General features: G+C 46.2%; 1 pseudogene; it reads left to right on the top strand.

The window, feature by feature from the left end:
- The first annotated feature begins 486 nt into the window (after positions 1 to 486).
- Positions 487 to 15,882, top strand: LOC123033734 (annotated as a pseudogene).
- Positions 15,883 to 16,111: the final 229 nt, after the last annotated feature.

Raw genomic sequence — 16,111 nt, 5'->3', positions numbered from 1 at the left:
GCCCCCTCCGTTCTCTTTCACACACACACAGCATGTTCCTCTCCTGCCAATAACTTTAAGAGACGTCCCTGGGGAAATAGCCATTAAGCAAACATCTGTGCTTTCCCTATGCATCACCAATTTAGCAACGTTTCAGAGAAAAGGCTGACACAAAAGGACCTGCCAGTTTTTACCAAAGCCCAGTCTCAGAAATAGCAGAAACCTTGAGTCAAGAATGATGCGGCACACCACACCGCCACTAAATGGGTTATGAGCATCCGGGTGCAATAGATGTCAATTTTTACAATAAGTATCTCCCCTGAGAAGCTGCTGTAGGATTAGTATTGTCAGCCGTCGAGTGTCATCTGTCTGGGAATGGTACTTAGTATTGTCATCTGTCAAAATGATTAAGTGAGCTAAAATGCTCTGTTTTTAGAGCTTTTATGATAAAAACAAAAATCCATCACACAAAGGGCTTCCTCACCATCAACATTACACTCAAGTAATATGTCTGTGGAACGGAACCTCAGTCGTCTGAGGGATGAGAGAAAAAGGAAAGGGGTAAAAGGTACGCCTACCTTGAGGAAGCTAGATAACTCTGGAGGGCCTTTCTTAATGGCCACAAATTAAAACTCCCCCAAGAAACATGGGGAACATAGGCACAGCTTGCTAAAATTGGACAGCTGATTTGCTAAGAACGATGTTTGCAAGAATGACAGGTCTAAACCTTCAGGAGAACAGTGAATGATCAACAGGATAACAGGATGATCCCCTCATATTCTCAACTTGTCTGAGGTCTATGTGGACACATAATGATCTGGTCAAACTGCAGGGTGAGCAGGAGCACCCTAAACTCAATACTGTTTGCACACTATCTGGGTTTGAACAACATGATAACCCACATTCAGGGGCTGAGACCAGAGGATTGTGGTTGAAACATGGGTTCTTGTTGAGTTATTGTGCTGTCTGAACCCAACCAAGCTAACAAACGATGGCTGGTTAATTACGTGCCACTCCCAGTTCACAACCCCACAGTAAACCATGGGTTCTGTTCATGAGTTATTCACAGGTTAACCAACCATGGTTTGTTCGTGTAGTTAGTTCAGAAAACATAACCTACAATTCAGCAAGAATCTGTAATTCAGTGGCAACCCATACTCAACCCTTACACCTCACCATGATGTGCTTCTGTGATCAAATCCCAGCATCAGATTGCTGTGTGGGACAGGGATCAGTCTAGGTAATCTAAAGCCATAGGACAAAATGTTTCTTTTCCCATCATGTGACCTCCTTTCCATGAACTTTCCTGTCTCTGGAAGTCAGATCGGCAGCAGCACTGGCTTGTTTTCAGTGTCACTGAAGACACCTGTATTTCAGGAAGCCTCCTCTGATTGACCATCCACTATTTTATTTGTATTTGGTTAAAAGAACCTTTCAATATGACATTTTACTGTTTGTAACTTTTATTGTTCACCACTCTAGAATCTGTTTAGAAGTGAAGCAATATATTTCTGTTACAAGTAAATGAATGAAATTATTGGCAAAGTATACACACGGGCAACCCACAGCTTTTCACATCCTTACCAGATGGCCTGCACAGGTGCCCATGCTGCTGCTGCTGAATTCTCTACTGCTGGCAATATGGAGCATAATTTAAACGGGGAGGAAGGTGTGGAGAGTGTGAGCGCCATATCACATGCCTCTCCTCCATCCAGCTCAGCTGATTGCTGCTGTGAAAACAGTTCCCAGTGCAAACTAGCTGAGAAGAGAGGGGTACAATCCAATCCCGGTGCCCAGGGAGGGGAGGTTAAGTTGAAAACTCTCCATCCTTGCATACTGGAATGTGTGCGTGTGGAGACATGTTCAGACATTATGTATATTGCATGCCTCCCTCAGGGGCAAAAGGGTTGTCCAGAGCTGGCATCATGTTCCTCTAGTTGCCACATTCCAGGACAGGATGGAAGGTCCCAACCATCTTCCCTTTTGCAGCACTGGTTTGACTGGGAAAGGGGCGTGTGCTGGACACCATGTGCCAACACCAAGCATGGGTCTGTACTGACAACGGCATGCAAGTTAACCTGCAGATTATGCAATCAAGCCTATCTGTTACGTGGGGCTGGCATATATTGGTGCATTGGTTGTCTTTCTCCACCACCTTTCTGAAATCAACCAAGATGCTTTACAAAAGGTTCAGAAAATGAAAGCCCCTCTCAAATAAAAAACATTAAATGCAATCTTGAAAACCATAACAACAGTTTCAAAAGCCAAACTGACAAGATGCTTCTTGGCCACCACGGCTTCCTGAGTGCAGAGAGAGGTATCTCAGAGCTGAGAGAGCTTGAAATGCTGCTCCCGATTTCCCCAAATGTTTTGTGCTTCTATGCTTTCAGAGTAAGCCCCAATTCTATTGTGTGGAGTTGGGACAAGTGCTAGCATGCTCTCTTTTTCTGAGTGTAGATCTTGGAGGGGTGGAGAGGGTTCACAAATAATCTTATTTTTCTGGAAGCCTGAATAAAAGCTGGAGCATTTCCTGTTTCAAATAAACATGTCAGGTCCTCCTGATGCTGCAAATGCTTCTGCACACAGAACAGAACTAGAAAACTTCGTAAGGAATTGGCGGCTTAACTGTTTCTTTTGCATTAATAGATGCCTGTCAGGATACGGCTGCCATTAGTGAGATCTATTAGGCTATGGAATTGTCACCTTAAGAGGAGTGATGGAAGGCCTCTCCTGCAAGAGGTTGAAGGTTGGAAGGCGTGCTCAAGGACACATTTTCCACCGTCTCGGGGGGGGGGGGGCAGCGCACACTGTCAGATCCTCCCCGCACAGCCATGCTTGCTTCCCAACAGTCCCTGCCATATATTTTGCAATAGAATGTTTTTGGGGGTAGCCTCCCAGCTGCAGGAAATGCAAATAAACGTGCAAACGGGCAATATGGTGTACCCCCAGCCCACTAATTAATTAGCCAGACATCTAATATGCTTGCATTATAAAATGGCTTGATAACAAGCCATTCTTCAGTCTGCAATGCTGACATCAATTATGTTAATTTGTCCCAGTGATGCAATGATAGTTTAATGCCTCATTAAACCGAATGGACTTATAAAGCTGCCAGTTGAGAGCTTCAACCTTGCCCTGGGCAGTCTTCACTCGACCTATATATAGATAGCAATGCATACACTCTGGCACACTCAGAGATACATCCCAGAATGCATTCCCATCACACCCCTTGTGCGGGCACATCCTGAAAAATGTATCAAGCCCTGGCCAGCTCTGCATGGCAGGCACTGATGTGCAGGCGCCGGAAAGTGGGCTCAATCCCCTTCCTCCCTCTTCATCTCCCTCTTCTGTGCCTGCTCAAACATCTCTCCTTAGGAAGGCCTGGGATGTGGTACATAATGTCCTTCTCCACTTATTGTTTCAAAATTCACAGACTTTAGGATGGGCAGCAGGTATTAAGTCAATGGCCAAAATGGATGACTTCATTCCATGAATAACCATCACTTCAAAACCTTCTCTGATCTAACTATGGAAGCTTTATGGAAGCTTCGTAAGAAAAGAATCCATTAATTCTGTAAATAAGTAAACTGTAAATAAGAGAATGGTCAAGAGAGATGCCCCCTCCTCAAATTTGCCATCGGATGGGTAAATTTCTAATATCAAACACTGTGGAGGCATCCAGTGCTTGATTCTCTCTTGGAGGGTTTCTGCGGAAGGAAGTCAATGCAGAAAGGTCTTCCATAGCCCACAAGGTTTCCATTCCATCCAGTCCGATGGCAGTAAACAGCATTTGCATTCTTTTGATGGATTCGAATAGCTGGAGCCAAAGAGTGGCAAAGCCTGATTCATCAGCGTTAAGCATATTTATTTATTTAGATTTATACCCTGTCTTTCTACCAAGAATAACACTCAAGGCAGCCTACATAAAGTTAAAATGGATTGAAACTACAGTCCATTTACAAGGTCCATTTAGAAATCAAAGGTATTCCTGAATAGTGTGGTCTTTGCTGCCAGAAGGACAGCAGGGGGGCGGGGTGACGCTAGCCTCCCGTGGGAGGGGTTCCAGAGCCTGGGAGCCACTACCAATAAGGCCGCTCTCACATCGCTCCCAAATGTGAGTCTGAAGGTGCAGGCCTGGAAGGCAGGCCTTCTCCCAAAGTTCTGGAGGGAGGCAGGCCGCCATGTGTGAGAGAGAGGCGTCTTTCAAGGAGCCACAGTGGGGCTTACAGGTCATAAGAGTTTAAAAAGGCTGTTGGGCAGGGAGCCACCTGGAGGGCTTTTTGGCAAATAAGATGGCTTATCAAAGTTAATAACAGAAATGAAAATCAACTAGGCTTCCAAAATGACCGTAATAGTTTGCCATGTGCGGAAGTGAAGTAGGAGACAGCATGCACACAGTGGCACCTCGGCTCACGCACTTAATCCGTTCCAGGACTCTGGCTGTGACCCCAAATTGGTCATGAGCCAAGTCAAATTTCCTCATAAGGGTCAATGTAAATAAGCTTAATCCATTCTGCAACTATTTTTTTTACTCACAAAAATTTGAAGCGAAGTGACAAAGAACAACAAAGATTGCGGCCATCTCCCTCCCCAGCGATCGTGCGGGGTGGGGTGTGGGGATGGGCGCAGACATGCTTGGGGAGGGGAGGCGGGTGCGGGCGCACTCGGGCAGGCAATACGGGTGCAATCGTGGCCATCTCCCCCCCTCCAGTGTGAATGTGGCCATCTCCCCCTCACCCAGCACGACTGCGATGGCGCCCGTGCAGGGAAGGCGGGCACGCTTGCGATCGTCACCCGATGCAGGGTTCGCGACCTGTGGCAAATTTTTTATGAAATTTCTGTTCACAACCCGATTTGGTCGTGAACTGAGGCGTTCGTGAGCTGAGATACCACTGTATTCACCAGGGAGGTTGAATCAGAACAGGTTAGCCAAGTATTAAAAACATCATCAGGATGATGCTGAACTGCATACTAGACTTGCAGGAAGATGTAACTCCCTTTTTCCCTAAACTAAGAAGCTCCAAAGACATGTGAAGCTTTTTTTCAGGGAAGATAATTAAGGACATGCTATGGATGAATTTAGTATTTATGCAACTATGAATGACATGGAGAGAGTAGATAGAGAGATATTTTCTGTCTCTTTGCCTAGGCCACCCAATAAAATAAATTGTTGGTCAGGTTAGCACAGACCAAAGGGAGGACTGCCTTGCAGAATTCACTGCCAGAGCCGGCAGTCACTAAAAGACAGCCATTTAACAACTAAAATCGAATGACAGATGCAGATTAAACCATAGCAGTAGAGAAAACCAAGCAAACTAGCCCTTAGACCAAGCATCCATTTAATTTAAAATGTTTTTGTCCATTAGTAGAAGGTCATCACCAGGGAAGGCAGATGAGCCTCAGGTGCAGAGAGTTCCAACATCCTAGCACAATCACCGAGACGTTTCATGCCAAATGTACATCAGATGCTGGTCGGACTGAAAGCAACGCCTTTCCGGAGGAAGGCAGGCTCATCCAGGAAAAGGTAAGTACAGAAGTACATAAGACGAACCACGCTGGATCAGACCAAGGGCCATCTAGTCCAGCTTTCTGTTCACACAGTGGCCAGCAGCTGCCTGCAGGATCCCTCAAGCAGGACAGGAGTGCCACAGCCCACCCTGCTAAGTTTCCCAGGTGGTCCTTCAAGTAAGCCTTATTGGAAAGGTTTTTATGTTTGCTTCTCTTTCATTTGGTTGTAGGTCAGCCACCATCTCTTTCTAGAAGCACTTAACATTTTTGCATTATTGCATGAGATAACATGAACTACAGTATGAATTCAAAGCTCCCTTCAGCAGAATGATCTGAGTGAATTTTGCTCCATATTGAAAGGTAAAATTGTGCTTCTGAGTAGCTCAAGCCCCTTTAACCTTTCTAAACAGGATTCAAAGGACAGGTTGTGATGGGAGTCTAAGATTCAAGCAGCCACTGCTTAAAATAGATTGCTTTGCCCTTTAGAATTACAATCAAGCAATGAAAGAGCACTTTGTGTTGGAATACAAAGCTGACGTCTCATCACAGACCGCTCCAGCGTGCAGCTTCCTCTTCAGACTCTGTTGTTGTCTAATTCCTAATTGAGGGGGAGCATCTCATGAGAGCAAGTACCCATTTATACACAACAATGAGGAACAGGTTTAAAATCTTTCTGACATTGCCCTTCTCCAAGTTCCTCACCCTTTCACACCCCCTTCTCCAGGAGACCGTTGGCCAACATTGGCTTCAGTCAAGTGAGGATCTAAATCAGAAATACATGGGAGCCCTGGATCTACTCATGATTAATGGGGAACAGAACTGTCCAGTAATGCACTGCCTGGGTCTGGGAGGGAGGGAGGGAGAAGGAGGAGGAGGGAAGGGAAGGGAAGGGACGGGACGGGACGGGACGGGACGGGACGGGACGGGAAGGAAGTCCTGCTGAAGCTGCAGTGTTCCTGCTGAAGCTCTTGTCAACTGGCCAGCCTTTCTGTGAGGTGGGATGAATCCCCCAGCTCAGGTGCCAGGAGGACTGCACACCTGGCCAGATGCTTCAGAAAGCTGTGCTGGCCACTCTCCTGCTGGAACAAGACTAGCTGGCACAGCTCTCCGAAGCATCCCGTGCCCAATGCTCAGCTTCTCCCCTAGACTCTCTCAGGAGCTCTGCCAGCTGCTCAGAATCAAAAGCAGCCAGCTCAGCTCTCCGAGAGGCCAGCCAGAATGCTTCGCTGCAGGGTCTGCCATCAGAGTGAGGCTCTGTGGGGGACACGGTCCCAGAGGCCGCTTGTGCCTCGGTCCGAGGCATGAACCCCCAAGCAAGTCATTAAGGGAGAAGAGAATCCTGTGGGGTGCTCAGGTAGCCACTGCCATTGCCACCCACAGAGGAAGAGAGCAGGGGCCCTTGCCACCCACAGTAGCAGCAGGAGGAAGAGGAATGGCTGCCATAGCTGTGATCATGGGCAGAGGGAGACAAGAAAGGACATGGTGGGAGGACTTGTGTCCGCCCTGTAGGTAGAATTTTAATGCTGGCATCCCTGCACTCAACCTACACACCTGAAATGACTCTCCTCCTGATAAGCCCTTCATAAATTGTCTGTCCTCCTAACTTAATGTAAGCAAGCAGGTCCCACTTCAGTGAGAGCCTCTCCTAACTAGCCATGCACAAAAGACTGCTTGGTCCTCATTTGGGTCAAGACATCATGCCGCAATGGGGAGGGCTTTCTGCTGCTTAGGAGTGCTCCTTTAAAAGTTCCTCCCTTTTCAATGGTTATCCACATTTTCATTTAAAGAGCTGCTGGATTGCTGATGAATCAAAGTCTTCTTTCCCACATGTCCCATTTACCATTCTACCCAGGTGCAGATACCAAGATGGTGAATGAAAAGCTGTCATATTTTCCACCTTCTGGTCATAGTAATTCAGAACCCTTTATTAGAGCAAAGGCCTTGACCGTCATCTGGAGTTCTGCCTTATCAAATACTAGCATCTGGCACCATTTGTGAACACTGGTTATTAAACGATGCACAGAGGGAAGGTTGGGACTAAATTAAACACAAAAACCCCAGAAAGCTGAAGAACTCCTCTAAAAGATGTGTGTATACACAAAGACACCCTCTAATTGTGAACATTTGATAGACTATTGAGTTGCACCCAAAGTTAGTGCTTCATAGAGTAAACCCATTGAAATGAATGGGACTTAAAGAATGGGACTTTAATCCTCCTTTGTTTAAATATTATAATATGAAGAGAACAAATGTGAGAATGGAATGAAAGGATATCACACACTCTTCACATTTGCTTATGAAGTTGTTTGCTCTGGCACAGGTCCTGCAGCAATTTGGGGTAGGGGTAGGACTTTCTAAATGCCCAGAAATAAAACTTGGAAGCTGAGAAAGTTCTTTCCCATTTCCCAATTTCATTTATTTTTATGAGGAAACTGTGCTGGAATTTGATGGTGTGCTTAAGCAGTCTTGTGCTAGGACTGCAGTGGAAGATTTGTCATGAGGACACTAGAAGAAGCAATATATGAGGGCATTTTAAGGCTGAAGGCCATCTTTCTGCTTCCTAAATGCTTACAGGAAATTCAGTGTGACTGAACAAAATGATTTCTGTTGGTGAAGAATTTTAAAAGTGGAATAATTAAAAATAGAGAGGTCCACTGACTTACATGGACAGAAATCTTCTAAAATCAGGCAGTTCTGAGAAAGAATGATTGACTTATGTATTGGCAACCAAATATAGAACCAAAGGATTTCTCTGTCTAAAATTGCACCAGTCGAAATGGCTGTCAATTGAAATAATGCTGCAGTACAAGATAGTGCACCAATTTAATCAGAGCAAACTAGGCAGAAGTCGATGAACGCAATCTCTGGGTTCACATGACCCAACAACCAACCAGTGACTGTTGTCATTAGTTGGTTGGTGATGTGCGAACGCACTTGTGGTTGCAACAGTTGGTTCTTATCCTGGTTGGCAGCCATAGTAAGAACCCAAATGACATGGCCTATAGTGGGTCAAGCACCAGAAGAAGCAACCTGCCAGGCAAGAGTGGAAACCCCCTTGCTACTCGTAACAAGCGGTAAAGCAATGAGCACAGCTGGCAGCTCCCCATTTCTCTCTCAGGCTGGCAGGTCCATGCACGCCACTCCTGCCAAAACAGCCCAGAGTTTCCAAAAGATGGCTAGGATCCACATGTGTGGTCCCCCACGGCCCCCTGCTTCTTTCCCCTCAGCCTGCCACCCGGTATCCCCAAGGCCTTGGCAGTGAAGGCTTTGTGTCCTCTCCTCACTGTGATCATGAGCCTTTTCACTCACTGCACCTATTATTGTAATTAATATTACTATTCCCAATACTGGAACAGAAGGTGGCTTACAACATACATACATATACGTACACATATATAATGTATCAGTTTCTTATCAGTTTAATCAGTTTACAATATATACAGTTAAAATGTAATTGGAAATATAAGAAGTTTAAAACATATAATTAAATTAGTAGAATAATAAAATTTTATGAAATACCAAAATTAAAAACACAAATATATAGAATAAAACTAGTTTGGTGCCGTATCACAGGTCCAGATGATTCATAAAGGTTTGCTGGCAGAAAAAGGGTTTGTCTGCCTCCAAAAACACAACACGGACAGGGTGCCAGTCTGGCCTCCCAGGGAAGGGGTTCCAAATCCTTGGGTGGCCACCAAAAGAACCTTCTGCTGTGTTCCCACAGGTGAAGGTGATGGGGTTAAGAGAAGGGCCTCCTTAGGACAGCTTAGGGTATGGGCAGGCTCACATGGTCTTTTGGGTAGCCTCAACCCCACCCATGTAGGACCGTATGGGTCCTAACCAGCACCTTGAATTGTGCCTGAAAATAGACTGAGAGCCAATGAAGCTCTTTCAGAAAACGTGAAAACAGGAGGTAAGTAAGGCATGTGCCACTGTGGTGAAGATAAACATCTCTAGGAATACCCACTAGTTTTAACTGTGCAAATGCACTCCCCATCATCCAGGCTCAGGGTTGAATTCAGAAGCACACCCAAGCTCTGGTCTTGCATCTTCAGGGGGAGTGTAACCCCACCCAGCACAGGCTGAATCCCTATTCCTTGAGCCACCTTCTGAATGGCCAGGAGTACCTCTGTCTTCTCTGGATTAAGCTTCAATTTGTTTGCCCTTGCCCATTCCATTACTGCAAAAACTGATTTAGAACCAACACAGCTTCCTTGAACTGAGATGGAGAAGAGATATAGAGTAGGGTGTCATCAGCATACTTGTGACACCAAACCCTAAGTCTCCAGACAATTTCTCTCGAAGGTTTCATATATATGCTAAATAGCATGGGGGACAAAACAGAAACCTGATGAACTCCATATGTCAATGACTAGAGAGTGAAACAGGAGTCTCCGAACACCACATTCTTGGTCCACCACTTCAGGAAGAACTGGAGTCAGTGTAAGACAAGGCCTCCAATTCCCATTCCAGTTAGGTGGTCAAGAAAAATATCATGGATAGTGGAAAGTGACTGAGAGGTCCAGCAGAACAACAGAGACACACGGTCCCATCTAGTCCTTGGCATAAATCTTCTAGCAAGACAACCAAAGCTGCTTCTGCCCCACAAGGGGCATGAAGCCAAACTGAAATTAATCTTTTCTTTGATCATCTTGTTTTCCCCTTTTTCCTTAGCCAATGTGACCTCTGAGTTGAGAGGCAGTGACAGCCCATTCAAAATGCCCAAGCTGTTCACCGGAGGTTTGCCATCCATTTTTTAAAAGAAAAAATAAGTGCAAGACATTTGTATAAATTGTTTTGTTAGGTTCAGCTAAAACAACTAGATCTACTTACCGTTCAAGAGCAAAGAGCATCTGTAGCTTTGCTTTCCCTTGACAGTTCACCTTTTGACAGCTTCAGGAGATTGCAAAGTGAAAAATGGGCCTATTTGTAGCCTGGGTCAATGTTCATGGTTGACGCCTGCTGCACTTGGGCCAACAAGCAACCTAGAGGACGTTGGCCCTGGAAGAGGCTTCCCAGCTCAAACCTACGTAAGTGGACGCCTCCAAACATGTACAAGTCTGTCTAAACAATGTTTAAAACGATAGCATTTGCAGAAATGTCTAGCACTTAAACAAAAATGTGAATAAGTGACAACACCACCAATATGCTACTAGAGGACTTTAAGAGGTCTGTCTCTGGATCCTAGGGATCATGAAAGACAATGTCCAAAAAATTGGGGGGAAGGAGAGAGGAAAGTCATGGCAAGAAAAAAAAAAGAGTTCACAATTTCAGTGGGGGACAATGGGCTAGGGATAGACACTCCACTGTGCCAGCTGGGCTTTGGTGGGGTGGCTGTCATTGGTGGTGGCCTGAAGGAGTTGGGCAAAAGGAGCAAGGCATTTTTATGTTCTTGCCAAGCAGCTCACTCAGGTTCAGAAGACGTGACAACCCAATGTGGGGTCAGCAACCCCAAGAACAAGCCATGGGTTGTTGGCGTGGTTTGTTGCCCTTAAGCAAGCCACTCTGCAGGAAGCATCCCAGATTAACGCAGTACCACAACCCATTATGGCTTGTCACTCATGATAGGTTGTCATGGTGTGTGGAGGTGCTTACTCTGTAATTTCCTTGCTTCATTCAAGGAAATTTATGGGAGTCTATATATCATATTCTTCCATTTTAACCATCATGTTTTCCCACTGAATTTTCTTTCTTTCTGTAGGTAACTCATTAGGTGTACATATGCATATTTCAACAGAAAAAGTCTTACAACTCCCAGCATTCTTCAGGTAGCCAAGCTGGCTGGGAAATGCTATGAGTTGTAGGACTTTCCCACTTACATAGGTTTGCACCTTAAGGAAGAAAACACTGAATACTGTGCAGTGTCTTCTGACTACTAATGCTAGAAGCCATTCATCTGGAAGTACCTAGGCATTAAAAAACAACACAAATCAGCTGCTCTCACGCAAAAATAAAGTAAGGCAAGTGAGACTTGGAACGAAGTGTTGCCATGTGGAGCATTCCTCTTCTTGACTCCAGCTAGTCTATGCCATTCCCTCTTCTCTCTCTTTGTGTCATCAGCTTTCAAGCAGTCAATCTGCATTCTGGGGCCTCAGTTCTCACTGGGCTGTTTCTGAAGTGCCTCCTAAGTGATTTCTCCCCTCATGACTTTTAGTGCTCCTCCAAACCTTGGAGTCCCACTAGGCCAGCTAATCCTCTCCTCATGCATGCAGATGGTGGTGTATTGGCAACAGAACAACCAGCATTCGGAGAATTGAGATCAACATTAGTATGTATGACAACATTCATGCACGTTCAGTTTAGCTGATTTCTTTACACTTCCTGCTTTGGCAAGATGTGCTTGGGGATTTTCATCTTCCCCAGAACTGTTCTGTAGCATGGTAGTTTTCAGAAAGCAAGTACAGTATACAAAGAAGTCACGTGGTGAACATTGGAATGCTGCGGGGGAAATCTGGGGCTTCTGTTCATTCAGATGCCTACAACGGCCCTGATTCGGCACCAACCTTCTCCCAGAGATCTGAATAGTGGGGAACCAAAGGAACAGGGCAGGGTAGGATGCAAGGATCTGCAGGCAAGAGCGTGGCTGACAGCAGAGTGAGCAAAGCTTCCGAGCTAACCATGTCTAGCTTTTGAGCGCTTTTCATAGAAGTTTTCCTTTTAATTAGGAGGCACAGGACAGATGCACTACATTCAGGCATAGGACAGACAGCTGGAGAGTCAGATTTCCATAATGTTATCATCTCTGAGGAAAGCAATAGCAAATGTGATCAAAAGCTGAAGGTAGAGCAGGTGGAGCGAAGGAGAACAAGAATGTGAGCAGCAAGTGTGAAAAAAGAAAATGAGAAGCAGTTAGGTGTGGGGACAGACTGATAAAAGTGTGTTCTGGGAGTCGGGGAGCATCATGCAAATATAGTTCCCCAGGGCTCCAGGTGCACTTCCATTTTCATCCTTTTCATAACACACTGTATGTTATTTAGATACATAAATTAATGGTGAGATAGAAAAGCATTAATAACTAGGCATGTGACATATAGAACAGCCTGATGTAGCTTTTTTGATGATAAATGTCATTGTCAGGTTGGACAAAAATGGAACCCATTGACTGGAAGGGTTCTTTCGTTCAGGAAATATTAGATCCGAGACATATTAAAATCAGTAGACATTGTCTTTAATCAGTAGTTCCTAATATGACCCATGCACCTCCACACAAACACCATATTACCTTTATTTTTCTGTACGAAGGAAAGAATGTCATTAGCCTAAGTTGGGGGGGATTTGAAATGTCTGCTATTGCAACTAAATGGAATGCAAGAACCAGATGATAACTTCTGCCTGTTTGCTTCATTAGAATGACCCAGAGCCAAACATCAGGATGGTAAAATTACATTACAGTAATTTCATGGATATGTTGGGGAAATTAAACAGGTTGCACTCCCCCACAAGAAATAGGCATTTTGTCCATTATATATGATCAGCTTTAGAGCATTTGGAAGTATCATCCCAACTTTGAACTCTACTGTCACCTTTTGAGACACCAGAATGGCTGCGGTAGGTGCCTGTCTGTCCATGATGATATGCCTCTTAGGACAGAGCTCGGCCGCCCCAACGATTCTGCTGCTTGTGTAAATCTGCACATGGCATCCCTTCCTGGCCCCAGCCAAATCCAGGTTCATCGCCGCCAAGGAAAGGCAAGCTATTTTGGCGCACAGTACAGAAAATCTCGTACATACCTCTCTCACACCCTGCTGGTACAAATGCCTCTGTCCTTCCCTAAGAGTCAAACTAGAAGACAAACACTTTTTAGCCCATACTACCTGCAAGTAATGCATTGACTCAAAAGTAGATCTTTAATTCCTTTGCTTAATCAAGCAGAGAGATGCTACAGAAAACCAGTTCTTCCACATGCCTTCCACGAAGAATCTTTTGATCTCATTACCATTTGAGTGACATGAAACTGAAGGTTTAGGATTCCAGCTTCAATACTAATACAAATAATTCTAAGGGCTTTCAAAGCCCTAAGAATGCTTCCCTCCCCCAGTGTGATGGATCTTGCAAAATCCATTTACCAGCATGAGAATTTAAATGCTAGAGTATGTTAATAGATTGCATATTGATAATTCAATAAGTCAAGAAAGAAGTCAGAAGAGGTTTTTGTACAGTAGGGATCTGAATGTGCATCTGACTTCTTGCTCCGTTGCCTCCTAAGAAACAGAGCCCAGAACAGAATTCTCTTCTCCCCTCAACCACGTCGCATTTCAGTTACCAGCGGTAGTATTTCATCTGATGTAATCTGAACTTTTGCCCCAGAACACTTGAGGAATGGACACAACTCAGTGATCTGATAACTATAAATAATACACTCCCAAACCGATACGGAATGGGGAAGTGACTGCTCCTGAATACACACGGGGCTGATGATTAATGTTAACGTGGAATCTTCTATAAGCATGCAGTTTCTCTTTCAGTCACTAGCCACTATTCATATGGGTTAGAGAAATAAAATATGAGACATAATTAATCATGAGTGATGTATACATGAACTGTCCAATCTGATTAAATTTGTAGTCGTCCTGTGGAACATGGCAAGAACATTCATTTGCCACAAGAGATCCAGCACATAGCTATTGCGTTCTACAGTCCCTTGCAATCCTATGCAAATGGCAGTATGGGCCCATAACTCCCAACATGCTAGTTTTGCCTAAGGCCTGTCTAAATTTGCTTAGGATGGCATTTTTAATGTTTTAAATTCAGAGTTTAAAAAACTTAATTCTCTGTGTTGCCACACAATTCTTACCCAACAGTCAGATTTGGCATGATGCCCTTTGAAATAATTTAAGATTATTCACTGAAGATGTAGGCTGTGATCTGAAGATGTAAGATATGTTGTGAAAAATGCAAGCAGCCAAACATTCACTTTCTGCTGATAATGGTGCCGTGTGCAGTACAGCATGTTTGGACTGGGAACCTGAGAGATCTAGTCCTCACTCAGCCTGCCTTGGGAGGGGGTGGTGGTCTGGTTGGGCACTCTCATGGAAAAGGGGGGTCCTGTGTGTCCCTCGAAAAAAGGAGGGGCCCGCCATGCACCCCCTAAGGCCAAGCAGTGGCGACCATGCTGTACCCCCACGAGGAGAAGCTGGAGAAAATGACCCAGGATGAGATTGTGCTGGGCACCAAGGCTGTGGTGCAGGGCCTGGAGACACTGCAGCGAGCACCACTCCTTGCTGGCCACCCTGCTTGACACTGTCAACCGCTTGGAGCAGCGGCACGAAACCAGCGCTGCCCAGGAGAAGGCCAGCCTCTTGCGGAAGTCTCTGAAGCCTCAGGGAAGCTCAGGTGATCACGGCCCTGTCCAGCCACCTGAGTGCGGTGGAATACAAGAAGCAGAAGTTGTGGGCTCAGGTGCGGCGCCTGGTGCAGGAGAACCAGTGGCTGCGAGACTAGCTGACCAGCACCCAGCAGAAGCTGCAGCGGAGCGAGCAGTCCGTGGCCCAGCTTGCAGAGGAGGAGAAGCACCTGGAGTTCACGAATCAGATTAAAAAGTTTGACGAGGATGTCTCTCCCTCGGACAAGAAGAGCAGGGAGGCAGCCAAGGACACCCTGGACGATCTTTTCCCCAGTGATGATGACCAGCGGCAAGGGCTAGCTCACGGCAGTGGCGATGCGGCAGCCCAGCATGGCAGTTATGAAATCTCTGCCAGCCTGCAGTCCCTCCATAACCTGGTGATCCAGTACGCCTCACAGGGCTGGTACGAGGTGGCTGTGCCGCTCTGCAAGCAGGCCCTGGAGGAGCTGGAGAAGACCTCCGGCCACGACCATGTCGCTACCATGCTGAATATTCTAGCACTGGTGTACAGGGACCAAAACAAGTTCATGGAGGCAGCACATCTTCTCAATGATGCCTTGGCCATCTGGGAGAAGACCTTGGGGAAGGACCACCCAGCCGTGGCTGCTACCCTCAACAATCTGGCCGTGCTGTACGGAAAGCGGGGCAAGTATAAGAAGGTGGAGCCGCTGTGCAAGAGAGCGCTGGAGATCCATGAGAAGGTGCTGGGCAAGTACCATCTGGATGTGGGCAAGCAGCTGAACAACCTGGCCCTGCTGTGCAAGAACCAGGGCAAGTACAAGGAGGTCCAGTATTACTACTGGCGTGCCCTCGAGATCTGCGAGTCCTGCTTGGGGCCCGACGACCCCAACGTGGCCAAGACCAAGAACAATTTGGCCTCCTGCTACCTCAGACAAGGCAAATGCAAGGATCCTGAAGCCCTCTACAAAGACATCCTGACCAGAGCACACGAGAAGGAATTCGGCTCAGTCAAAGGTGAGAGCAGGAAAAGGGGAAGGGCTGCAGGGTCATGCAGTACAGCAGTCTCTGCCGTGCTGGAGACCCTGGCGTGAGGCTTCAAGTTCCTAGAAGTCATGAAGGTGACCAGGATGGGTGGGTGAGGAGAGTTGCCCCTTGCTCACCTGGCTTTTAGAGCAGCAGTGGCTGGTGGCCCCTTCCATCCCGCTGGGCTGTTTCCCAGGGACCTCCCCCCCCCCCCGAGGTGGTGGGCGAAGGGCACTACCCGCTGGTGCCCATTTGGTCCCGAGATTCTGGCCATTGGCTGGTTGGGCAGGTGGTTTG

The sequence above is a fragment of the Varanus komodoensis genome, unplaced genomic scaffold (assembly GCF_004798865.1).
Source record: "Varanus komodoensis strain SLA01 unplaced genomic scaffold, ASM479886v1 scaffold1, whole genome shotgun sequence".
Taxonomy (NCBI): Eukaryota; Metazoa; Chordata; class Lepidosauria; order Squamata; family Varanidae; genus Varanus; species Varanus komodoensis.
The sequence above is the reverse complement of the archived record's forward strand: the minus strand, read 5'-3'. Positions and strand labels throughout refer to the sequence as shown.